Source organism: Hippopotamus amphibius, chromosome 3 (assembly GCF_030028045.1).
Source record: "Hippopotamus amphibius kiboko isolate mHipAmp2 chromosome 3, mHipAmp2.hap2, whole genome shotgun sequence".
Classification (NCBI taxonomy): domain Eukaryota; kingdom Metazoa; phylum Chordata; class Mammalia; order Artiodactyla; family Hippopotamidae; genus Hippopotamus; species Hippopotamus amphibius.
Window position 1 is genome coordinate 8,750,770 of NC_080188.1, and position 12,606 is coordinate 8,763,375.

General features: G+C 37.9%; 1 pseudogene; it reads right to left on the reverse strand.

The window, feature by feature from the left end:
* Positions 1-1,112: 1,112 nt before the first annotated feature.
* LOC130848080 (nucleolar protein 56-like) lies at positions 1,113-1,672 on the reverse strand (annotated as a pseudogene).
* Between the last annotated feature and the right edge of the window lie 10,934 nt (positions 1,673-12,606).

Genomic DNA, 12,606 nt, shown 5'->3' on the forward strand with positions numbered 1-12,606 from the left:
CTGAGGCAGAGATTTGTGTGCAGCAAGCTTATCGGGTAGTACCCTTAGGATCAATATCTGTGACAAAGCGAGGTGTACAGGAATGGGTGGAAGCAGAACTTGGGCTATGCTGGAGTAAGCTATGATGAGCTCTGGAGCCGGGGGGGGGGGGGGGGGGCCTGCAGCGTTGTCTCCTCACTCGCCATGAGGTGCCTCTGTAAAAGGGGGTGTTACCTTAGGACGCTGGCTCTTAACAGAATGGTCTTTACCAAGGGGGAGGGGGTGGGGGAAGGGGGGGTGGTGAGGGATGTTGGGGTTAGCAGATATAGGTTTTTATATATAGAATGGATAAACAACAATGTCCTACTGTGTAGCACAGAGAACTATATTCAATATCCTATGATAAATCATAATGAAAAAGAATTAAAAAAGGAAAGTATACATATGTATAACTGAATCATTTTGTGGTACAGCGGTAATTAACACAACATTGTAAATCAACTATACTTCAAAAAAAGTTTGCTTCTTCCTAGGGCAGTTATTGGGAAACAGGACTCGCCTAAGAACTGTCAGCAATCAAATTCCCAGAAGCCAAGAAGAGAGATGCTTAGTCTCAAAGCGTGGACATATGCCTGTGTGTGTATCTGCATCCCTCTGTGGGCGGGTTTGTGTGTGGTGCGTGCGTGTGTGCGTCGTGCGTGCGTGAGTACGTAGTGCGTGCGTGAGTACATAGAGCTTGCGTGCATGCGTAAGGGAGGCGCGTGCTTCGTTGAGCATCTGGCTACGGCTGGCCTCTGTCAGTAAGTAAGTCTGTAATGATAAAGCTGTTTGTTACTTTTTACTCTGCCTTGCTTCCTTTGCTAAAAACGAACCCTCCTACTTACCTTAAGACAAACTAGGTAGTTGTAGAAAGAGTTTTAGAGAATTAAGGGTAATTCAGTTTATCTGAGAATTTGCACACTTTTTTGAGGTAGTGATATCCATCCTCATTTGAATACGTCAGTAAGTAGAGAAGAACAAAAATAAGGAAGATGAGTTTCTCTCTTGACAAGTTGTCTTTTTTTTTTTCCCTCGTGAATTTGCTTTTATTTCTGTTGGGCTGGAGGGGATGGCTTGGGAAATATCTCTGCATGTTATGCCCCATCAGGGAAATGTCCATTCTCATTTTCCTGGGAGAGCTTTTGGAGGTTTTTCTTTTTCTTGGAGCCCTGGGTCTTCCTGGCAGCAGCCGCTTCAGGTCCACTGCTGAGTGGCTCCTCCTGGGAAGAGAATTTCCTCTTTTTTGGGGGGTCACTCTCGTTTCCTGACTCTTCAGGGTCACTAGCTGGTTCCTCCTTGGAGAAAGATTTCTCCCTCTTGGGAAGACTCCCACTGCCAGCTGTCTCTCCAGGATCACTACCAACCAGCTCCTCCTTGGAATAAAGCTTTCTTTTTCTTGGGTTTGGAGGAGACAGATGGGCCTTCCATTCTGTTTTCCTAAGGAGCCTCCTGGGGCTTTTGCTTTTGCTTCTTTTTGGGTCTTTTCACTTGTCTCCTCACCCTCATCTGGAGTACTCCAGCTGTTTTCTGAAGATGCCAAGATAAAAATTGCAGCCAGCTGTTTCTTTTCCTTCTTCAAGCATTTCTTCTGTTTCTCCAGCTTTCTGGTAATGTCAGCAGCCGCTTCTTCTGCCTGAAGCATTGTCTTTTTCATGACACCCATGTTCTTTGGTGGAATGTCTCCAGTCTCATAGAAAGACAGCCGCTTCTCAACTTGCCTCAAAGCTTCACCCCAAATACAGTGGTGGGTACCTCAGAGAAGCAGTCAGTTTGTGAGGCAATACTGCATTTATTTGCTGGATATCAGGAGACGCGGCCTTTGTTCTTGGTAGCTGCTGGGCCACTGAAGGTAGAGTGGAAAATGAGTCCATATTCTGGGGTGTTATTCCTTGTCTTCAGGGCTCTGAAACTTGGTGGCTTTGCTGGGCCTGGGGAATCACTCAGACATCAGGACTGGTCATTACTAGGGTTTCTTTTAAAATATAACTCCATAAAATATTTTATTTGAAACTTTGTGAATCTCTAGAATATGACAAACATTTATATTTAAATGTAAGTACAGATGCTCATTCTAAATTAATCTAGAAACATTCTTAGCTCTCATGTCTCAGTTCCTTTCATTTAGTAGGGACTCCTAAGCTCTGACTGAGTGTAGACTAAGGTACTGGCAATGGAGTGGGGAGGAGGTTTAAAAATCATTAATGCTATCCTCTGTTACCTTTATTCTGTAAACAACATGAGATTTTAAGGTGACTCCTTTTTAAAGGTATTTGTTGAAGTAACAGGAGGGCATTATACCCACCCCCTCTGAGTACTTTTCTGATGCTTGGAGTTTGTGGATATAGGACAGCACGTATGGCATTATCCTTAGAAATAGTGTAGATAACACGGGTGAAAGTGGCTCTAGCCCTTATTTGAACCAGGTTTGTGTTAAAAGAAGTAAAAGGAAGAATTTATTCTTTTTTTCTCTTAATGCAGTTAACTGCCAAACTAGCCAAGTTCGATATGAAAATTCACTTGCATTCGCTCACCGTGGGAAGTGACACTGACTGCTTCCCAACTTCCGTATGTGGGATTTGAGTAGGTGAACACTTTCATCTCAAGTTCTCTCATATGTATTTGCCCCTGTGAACATCTTTTAGGTTCTGCCATCAAATCAGCAAGTTGCCATCAATGCCAGTGGTGATATTTTATCATTTTGCTTCCCCACAGTAAATTCCAATCCTTCCCTGGCTTGGCTGTGACCACCTGTTCTCCCACACCTGTTTCAATTTATAAACCATATGCTGTAGTCACAGCTGAGAACTGCTGTAGACGTGATGTGATTTCTCATAAATACTTCATAATTTCAAAGTTTCCTGCACTTCAAAACAATTTAAAGGCACTGATTTCACTGAAAACCTCACAGAGACTGGCATATACTCTTTATTATCATTATTTAAGCAAAGAAAGATGAAGTTTACAGCCTTATAAAATAACCTGCATCAGTACTAGAATAGCGCTACCTTGGTATTTATGCTTTTAAACAAACACAACTGCAGCCTCTGGTAAAATAATTCAAGTACAGTAATTGGTCTGAAATGTACATATGCTCAGGAAATCCAGGGAAACAGATGTTTTCACATTGCATTTCCTACATGGAATAAGAGACACACTTCACAAAACAATAAAATACTCACCAAAAATCCATGTATACTGATGGGCACAATGTTGTCATTAGTATTTTGAGAATGTAAATTAAGTGGATTTTTACAAGTCATATTTTGTAAGTAACAGAAACCTAAAATTAAGCTTGCTTAAATAATAAAGAAAATTGCCTGGCTTCTTAACTGAACAGATAAGAGATCTGTTGAATTTCAGGCTTGGACTGATTCAAGAATAAAATAATTGTGTCCAGGACTCTGCTTTTCTATCTTCTCAGCGTTGTTTCTATAAGAGAGTCCTACCTTTATTTTTAGAGAACATGTGCTATTATTTCCTCAGCCTTCATTCTTTCCTGTTTAAGTCAAGTGCAAGAGTTTCGTATGGTAGCACAATAAAACAAACAAACAACAGTACAAACCAAGACAACAATGAAGAAGAAAACTCCTTTCTCTCCAGAAGTCTCAATAAACATTTTCTCCCATTTCACTGATTATAATCTAAATGACCATTTATGAAAGAAATATTTTGAACTGAGGCATGAGGTATGCTAAACCAATCAGGATCTAACCCTAGGAATTCATTCCTCTGAGACCACTTTCTTGATAATAGGAAAGAAGTCAGTTTCCCAGTAGAGAATCAAGGTACTTTTGTAGGGAGAGGGAGGATGCATGTGAAAGAAGTCAATTAGTCTCTGCATCTGTCTGTACATATACCTATAGAAGTATACATACACACACAAATTTGCGATGATGCTATATTGTTCTATCTTGTTATTTAGACTTGGAATTGAATCACGGATTTTTTTTTTTCCCATTTTAATACATAGTCTACAAAAATGTTAGACTTTCAAAAGAAGTGAAGACCGGGGATTATTGCTAAGTTGATCACTCTTGCATCGATGGATAAATAATATAGAACATTTTGATCCCATTTGCCTAGAAATTTTTGAAGAGACATGATGGTAACCAGTTCAGCCAACCAGTTTTGATGTACAGACATATTTCTTAATGAAAAAAGACTCGACCAGAATAAATGTGATAGCAGTAAAGGACTTAAATTTTTTGTTCATTGTGTTGTATCTTTAGTGGATTAATTTCTCGTTTGTGGCAGGAATACAGTTCATATTATTCCTTTCTGATTTAATTCTTTACTTGCTTAATTTATTTGGCCACAATTCTTTTATTCTTGAACTATCCTGGGCTGAAATTAGACAGATCTACCTCTTGTCTGTTCCGTCAAGTACTTTTCTTTATTATTTAAGCCCTTTATTTTAGATTTCTGTTACTTGCAAAGCATGATTTGTAAATGATTTCAGTTCATTTAAATTCTTATAAATGAAAAACTGTCCTCTGAGTAATGCTTATCACTGTGGCTGTGTTGGGTCAACAGAGGCCCTTTATGCAAGTTTGTGTCTTTTAGCAGGTAGGCATCATCACGGAATATTGGTTTGGGAAAGTTTCCTCAGAGATCATCCGGGGATGGGGACCCACATCTAGCTCCTTGTCAGCCACATCTGGCCTTGCTAATTCCTTCCCATGTCTCACTCACATATTACCCATGGCTGCTTTCACACTGCAAAGGCAGACGTGACTATTTCTCACTGCAAATTCAAAAATATTTACTAACTGGCTCTTTTCAGAAAATGTTTGCCAACACTTGATCAAGGCTATGGGTGGCAAATAGGTTTTCTATTGCTTGATATCTTGGGTAAACGGACAGGAATTTCCTTTAGGGCTATTTGGAGGATTGGGGGAGAGCATGAGGAGGGACGGCTGAGGGGATTTCTGAGAGGCCAGCGTTTGTACATACGTTGGTACTTAGCAATCACCCTTGGTATAAAAATAAAGGAGAAAAATGGTTGTATTCGAGGAGTGCTGTTCTAAGAGATGGGGAATTAGTTTCTACTTATTACTAACTGTGTCTTTGGGTAGACTCTGTGTCTTTGGGTAAACTCTGTGTCTTAGTCAAAGTACAAAACAATGTGTAACCTAATTATGTCTTGGAGTGGCTGGCACATGTGAAAACAAATGTGGGAATGCTTTTTATATAACTGGACTAAGATCAAGGAATACTAATAATTACCTCATCATAAAGCTTTGTTGGAATTGGCCATAAATAATGTCTGTATACCAGGGCACTTCTGACTATGTGTTATTTATGGGATTTGTAATCTTTGTTTTAGAATTATTGTATCTATCTATATATAATCTTTGTTCTAGAATTATTATACAATATTATACAATATATACAATATATACAAATGTATTCTTATACTATGTATACACACACACACACACACACACATACACACGCACATTCAGTATCATTATACTATATATATTCTCAATTGGTGTATTTAAACCCAAGTCATCTGGTACTGAAGTCTCAGTTCTCCATTGTTCCACACCACCTTTTGAAGTGTGGTACCATAGCCTGGGGACCTTAGGATGAGACATGTGCGTAAAAGAAATAGGCACAGAAATATCAAACCCTGGACTTGAGACAGACCCAGGCCCAAGTGCTTTAACTGGCACCGTGATGAAGCTGCTCCGATATTGCCATGAGGAGTTTTGACTTACACTGAAGTGATGAGTTGGGAATGCTGGCAGTGAGCCTAATGGGCTACTCTTCACCTGGGTGGTGGGGACGGAACATGGGAGGCCCATTGTCAGCAGGATTGTGAGAAACGGTGGCAAAAATTTTAGAAAATATATCACAGTTGCAGTTTCAAATATTTCATTTCTTCTTTTCTATTTGTGATATTCCCATTCCACAGTTGGTCACCATGTTGTACCAAAAATGTTTCGTTTATCCCAGCTTCCTCCTGTAGTCCATACTATTATATTCCCTCAAGAGTCTGCTCGTTTGTCTTAAGCACTGCTTACCTTGACTTTAATAATACTTTCCCCCCAACTTTTAAAAGTATATATACACGTTATGGAAAACTGAGATGCACAAGAAGCCAAAAGCACAAAATCATCCACGATTATAAGCAGTCTATGTTTTGATGTATTTGTCCAGTCCCTAATGCTATCTCCATGTTCGCATGTGGTGCTTGGGTATGTATACATAATACACAGTGAAGCATACGTTTTTTAACGTGATAGTGCAGTATGTACCATGAATTTTTCATGTGATGAATATTTGCCAACTCAGAGTTCCAAAGCCATAAGTAGTTTGATTATCAAGAATACACTACACTATAACAATCAGAAAGGAAATATAATCCAGCCTTTTTGGGAGAAAATTTGCTTAAAAGACAAAATGATAACAGACCTCTGGATAGATTTTGGCTAACTTACAGTTAAAATACCATATTCTCTTAATGTGCAATTTAAAATGAGAGCCAGAGCAATGTAGTCCAGTAAGCATAATGATTCTAGATGATTCTAAAATGCGTACTATTCAAATACTAGTGAGAGATCTGTTGCCATTTAATTATTTAAAAATCTATTCATATGATATGGCCAAAAGGAATTCACACACACCAGTGGTTACAATCAAAATGTAAACACGTACACAGCTGCATACATCCCTTTCCTCGCACTCCCTTCTGCCTTCTGCCACCATCACAATAAAAGAGTCTTGATTCATATTGCTTCAGAGATGATTTAACAATTCCATATTTAATATGCTTCTTTTCTGTTACATATAACAAGGATATTCATAAGTTGGTTAGTTCACTAGTTCTACTTATTGTTATACAGTGTCTCTTCAAAGCATTTAAAAAGTTTAGGTTTTGTAAAATAAAGACACAAATTTGTCCACAATAACTCAGGTACTTCCTGAAAAATGGACATGTGGAACTGTGATTATAATCTGAAACTGTCTTCTAGATATAGAGATACTATCACAGGGTCCTCCTTTTCATCCTTTCTCTTCTCTTTGCCCCTCAGGTCTAAGGATGGTAAATCATCTCTGTTATTACTATGCCTGTGGTACTATATTATTTCTTGATCACTATTCTAAAACCTGCCTTAAAACTTTTTAAATTGTTCTATTATTAAACTTTCCTCATATTACTCAATTGGAGTGTGCCAATTTACTATTTACTAGTGCAAACTTGACTGATATCAGCTAAAGATTTCAGGTGATAGCAAATGTCCTGAAGAACAATAACACTGTCACTCAAGTAGACTGTCAACCTCCTGAGAGCAGACACCATCTCATCCTGTTAATTAATGTGTCTCCATTAATTAGCACAACCTATGTAATATAGAAACAGACAATATATTTTTTTTAAATAAAAGAACAACTATTTGAATGAAAGAGTGAGGGTTGAAAAGGCATATAAGAGGATCACTCAGATATTTTCATCCTTTGCCAGGATTTTTAATAATGTTAAGACATAGCATCCAAGTTATATTCTGAAGTTATTATGATATGAATTGAAAATTTTTAATCTTTGTGATTTGATACAATTGTAGTTGTACTGAGTTGAATTATGACCCATCTCTCCCACCAAATTCAGGTTCACTCAGAACTTCGGAATTTGGGTCTTATTTAGAAATAGAATTTTTGCAGATATAATTAAGATGAGGCCATACAGGATTAGGATGTGGTTTAATCCGATGATTGATGTACTTATAAGGGGAAAATTGGTCAAAGCTACATGCATAGGGGAAGAGAATATGAGGAAACTCAGAGAACACCATATGAAGGTAGAGGGAGAGATTGGAGAGATACATCTACAGGACAAGGAGCATCAGGGAGTGACTGACAACCACCAGAAGCCAGGAAAACACTGTGAGACAGATGAACCCTCCAGAGTGAACCAGCCCTGTGTACACCATTATTTCAAGTTTCTGGCTTCCTGAATGATGAGAATAAATTTCTGTTATCTCAAGCCATTAAGTTTATGGTAAGTTTTATTAGTCCTAAGAAACTGATACAATAGTTCATTTATTCCACAAATATTTATGAACACTGAACATGTGCCAGGCACTAGCCTATGTTGTGGTGATACAGTGGTGTACAAGACAAAGTGCCTCTCTTCATGGAGTACCTAGTTTGTTGGACTGACAGTAAACAAATATATAAATAAGCAGGAGACACCATGCCAGGGATTGATGACAGCTGTGAAGGAGTAAAGCAGAGTATGGTCGAGCATTACCGAAGTGTACTCTTTCGTGTGAAATAAGCCCAGAGCTCGCCAAGGTAGTGATATCTGATGAGAGACTTAATTCAAACGAAGAATCAAAATATGTGAAGATCTGGAATGAAAGTGTTCTAGACCAAGAAAACACAAGTACAGAAGCCCTGAGGTGTGACCAAGCTTGGTGTATTTGAAAACAGCAAGTAGACTAGTGTGCCCGTAGTGTGATGAACAGGGCAGAGGAAATGATTTAGGTGAAACAGCATAGTAATGCCCTCTTAAGGCTTAGTCAGGAATCTTTATTTTATTCTGAGTATAATTGAAAGCCTCTGTAGTTTGTTTGTTTATAGGGGAGAGTATAAATTTTTTGATCCATATTTAAAAAATAACACTCTTGCTTCTGTGCGAATAGTAAGCATAACAGGCAAGGGCGGAGGTGGGGAGATCGGTTAGGAAGCTGTTGCAGTAGTACATTTAGAAGGGATATCATGATAGCTAGGTCTAGGATTTTGACAGTGAAGGTGATGAAGAGAATTCTGTCAAGACAAATATTGATGGAAGAGAAAAAAGAATTTGCTGCAGGGTATGAAGATATAACATGAGGTGTGAAAGAAAGACCAGTGACAAAGATGAATCTTAATTTATGGCCAAAGTAATTAGTAAATGATGGTGCAATTTACTGAAATAATGAAACAAAAACCAAGAGTTTAGTGGCCAAGTTGAGTCTGGAATACCTATAGCATATTACTGGGAAAGACAAGCAGATAGTTGATATTGGAGTCTGGAACTTGGGAGTAGTTTTTCTATGAACACAAGCAAGAAAAATGGGACAGTCATTCCAGGGCAAAGTGGTATTCCAGTAAGTTAATCGTGTTTATATTTTCAACCTGGGAGAGAGCACAGCATGTTTGTCTGGTGATAGAAATAGTCCAGAACACAGGACTAAAGTTATGATTTGGGAGGGATGGAAAAATTGTGGGGGCATGGTCACTGAGGCGGGTGGAAAGGATTCAGTGTGCAAATAGAAGAGTTAGAAGCATCAGACTCAGTTTAGCAGAAGGAGAGGGCAGAATACAAGGATATAGATCTAGGCTGTTTAGTATACTTGATGGTGCTAACTTAACGTGGTTTTCTTCTAATTTTTCTTAGAGACAAGGAAGCTTAGAATGAGGTGTAGGGGAGAGGGATTAGAGTCTTGAGAAGAAAAAAGTTATTAAAAAATCATGTCAGAGAATATAAAGAATGAAATTAACACAAGATGATTTCATAGCTGGACAATGCTGAGGGCCCACTTAGGATCTCTTGTTGTAAATTTAAAGTGAGACCAGCCAGCAGGGTTCTTTGATTTTCTCTAGTTATGTACAACTGCTTAAGCGCAGATGAGAAGGAGGTAGAGTTGGGTTTAGCTGGGTTCAGATTTTGTGAAGTCAATATAATACAGAGTCAAAGAATTATATATGTGTGCAAAGTGGATGGGCTTTGGAATTTAAACTATTTGGGGAATGAGGACATAAAAGTAATGAAGGACACTTAAAATATGGTAATAAAAATGGTATGGTTATTGGAGGTCCCAGTGGATTAAAAAGTATGTTAGACTCATAGATACTAAAGTGAATAAGCTAGGTTAAAATAATGCGTTTAAAATCTGCAAAATAAATATTAAGTGAACTAAACTGAACTCAAGAACACAGATTTTGATTAATTAATCAATTAGGGAAAATTCAGATACTATTAAAATTTCTCCTTTAAAATCTGTAGAATAGAAGTTGGTTTAAAATGAATGTTGTTTTCCTGAGGTTTGATTCATTACATTTTCTTGTTCCTTCTTAATTTAAAATTGTAGAGTATTGGAGAAAAACCATTCAACAGTATGAAATATTGTTTATATAATACTCATAAGAAATATCCACATCTTCACGTGAAAGTGGGCTGTGCTTTTTCTAGAATTAGGAGTCTATATAGTTTTTGATAAATCCCTTGATTTATTTTTTGTTTACTTGTTACAGTGCAGCAGGAGGATTTATTTTATTTGTTATGCAACAATGCTGTTTATAGCACAGATCAAAGTAGGTAAGAAATAACTCTTCTATTCCCAGAAATAAGCCTTGATCTTACTTCGGTTCAGATCTTTTGGAAATTTTTTCTTTTATATTTTCATACTTATTCTCTAGGTATCTTAAGAGGAAATTTAAATCTGAAGCCCTAGGATTTAGTAAGTATTAAAATAAATATTTCTCAACAGGGAGGGAAGTTTATTTTTATTGTTTGACACATAGGGTATCACAAAATGCTAAGAGAAATCACTGTGTTTTGTTTTATCTGTGTACCGTAAATTTTTGTCGGAGTTAAAGATCAGTTCATTATCGGGGCAGCAAATTGGTAGGTTATATGTTTTATCCCTTCTCTTAAACTAATGGTTTATTCCTTTCATTAGTGGTTGTTTTCTTGACAATTGGAATATCAATATGTCTTTAAAATTCCCTTCTTCACAGTAATATTTTACTTTACTCATTCAATTTTTTAATTTGAAAATTAAAATGTTACTAATTTATTTTTTTCAATAATGTAGCTAATTTTTAAAAGGATGCTGTTGAAAGTTCCACTCCTGCTTAGGATGTACAAAACTGCAGAAACAAAAAACAGAACCCCCGCCCCCCCAAAACAAAACAAAACAAAAAACCCAACACATTGCTCCCATAGCAATGAGGAAAAGATGGATAATCTACAAAATCAAATGTGTTCTTGAGTCCATCAGAGAACTCAGATTGCAAGGAAATCAAAGGAAAAAGAGGGATTAGCCTCTCCATGAGAGATGGGAGTAGTCTCATCTTTGGCAGATGACACAGAAAGATGTGTCCACCACACAAAGGCATAACAAGAAATCAACTAAAATTTTTAATGAATTCTTAAAGGCCAAGTGTGAGCCTTTAGTGTTAATTTTAAACAGCAGAGGGGAAACTCATACTTACTTTTAAGCTTTTCCCCACAGACCTCCCCTGGGAAATTGTTACACATCAGGATTCTTGGACTCCTTAATCAATAGAAATTGATAAGATGCCAGATAAGAGATTCAGGTAAGGCATTATTGAGTATCCTGCTGCAGCATGAGGGAGTGAAAACAAGTAACAGGTTCTGTTGCTCTCTCCTTGCTCCCTGAGGGGGGCAAGTTGATCCCTTAAAGGGGGTGAGGGTAGGGGCGGGTCCAGGGGTTGTGCCAGAGAGTGGTTTAGGTGGTTTGCCCAACCCCTTGGGGGTGCTGTGTGCAGGGATCATGAGAAGTACCCTGTTTTGCTCTTGACACCTCAGAAGTGGCACTTGAGTTTTTGTTCTTTTTGTATCTTGTTGTTCATAATTTGCCCATCTGCGCTCACAGTTAATTTTAGTTCCTCATAGTTTCTTTGTATTCTGTTGCTCCAGGAGATGAGACTTTTGTCCAGGTGTAAGTACTGCAGCAAAGGGTCCCAGGTACCAGGTACCAGCCTGTCTCAAAACCACATTAAAGACTAGGGACAGAGCAGAGAGAGTGTTTCTCCATGGAGTGGGCATGAAAGAAGTGATTGGTGCCTGAGAGAGGAGGGGAGCAGAAAAAGAAGCCCACCTACATCCGGATCCCTTCCTTTCTTGTATAAAATAAAAGCTGTACGCCACTGGGGAAAGAATAGAAATCTATTTTCCTCTGTCTACCTGCTTCTGGAGGAGGGATCAAAAACTCTGTCCCAAGACTCCAAAATCCATTGCCATTGGGGAAAAGATAGAAGCCAAAAAACAAAACAAAAACATGTAACACTGAGGGAGAGTCAGACAACTGTGTGGCTAATTTCTATGATACTATGTAGAAGTCGGTATACAGAGAGAGAGAGAGACTCTCAATAGGTGCATTAAAAGAATTGGATAAGATCCAACATCTATATGAATTAAAAACTGTTAGCAAACTACGAATAGAAGAAAATGTCTTCAATTTGATAAATAGCATCTATGCAGAAAACTGTAGTTAATACTTAACAGAGAGTGACTGACTACTTCCCCACCTTAGATGGGAAACAAGGTAGGAATCTTTGCTCTTGTAACTCCAGGATTGAACTGGAGGTCTTTAATAATGAAATGATGCAAGATAAAGAAGTAAGAGGCATACAAATTATAAAAGAAATGAAATGATTTTCATTCACTGATGGCATGATTTCTACATAAGAAATCCCAAAGAATTTGTATGCGGGTGAGTCAAAAATTATCTGCACTCTGGCTGTAGAATTTATTTTAATTAACTTTTAGAAAAGGCAAATACATCATTTTTCAACATAATATCCTTGCTTTTCAATACACTTTGTCCATCTGTCAACAAGCTCTCGTAT